This window comes from Psammomys obesus, unplaced genomic scaffold, assembly GCF_907164565.1.
Source record: "Psammomys obesus unplaced genomic scaffold, mPsaObe1.curated_primary_1811, whole genome shotgun sequence".
NCBI classification, from domain to species: Eukaryota; Metazoa; Chordata; class Mammalia; order Rodentia; family Muridae; genus Psammomys; species Psammomys obesus.
Window position 1 is genome coordinate 5,735,473 of NW_026590405.1, and position 606 is coordinate 5,736,078.

The window sequence follows — 606 nt, forward strand, 5'->3', positions numbered from 1 at the left end:
TTTTCAGAAACCCGGGAGGCTTCAGGGCTGGTGATGACTCCAGGGCTGGCTTTGGAGAGCACCTTCATTCTTTGTTCATTTTGTGAAACAGGACCTCACTATGTAGCCAGGCTGTCCTGGAATTCCCCACGTAGACCAGGCTAGCCTAGAACTTAAAAAGAGCCGCCTGCCTTTGCCCTTAACGGTGGGATTAACGGTGTGCACTCTGGGCGGGGCAACCAGCTTGACAACAGTGTCCCTCGAAGCAGCTCTCGCCCACGTTCCTCCTTCCTCACACTGAGCCCTGCCAGCCAGCCCAAGGCCTTCCCCCGCCTGGACTGCAACCGGTGTCTCGAGCTGTCCTCAGAGTAGCTGGGCACGCAGTCCTAAAGCCGAAGTGCTGCAGAGCCCAAAGATTCCCGAGAAGTGACAGTCAGGGAAGGGTGGGAGCAGCTCCTCAAAGGACACACGCACACACACCATACACACACACTGAGCCTTGGGACCTGAGAACGCACAAACATGGAAGCTGTCCCACATCTACCCCAAGGCAAAGCACGAAAGCACCAGAGATCCAACATTAAGGCATTGATGTGAAGGGCACGAGGTGTAGCCCAGTGGGTAGAG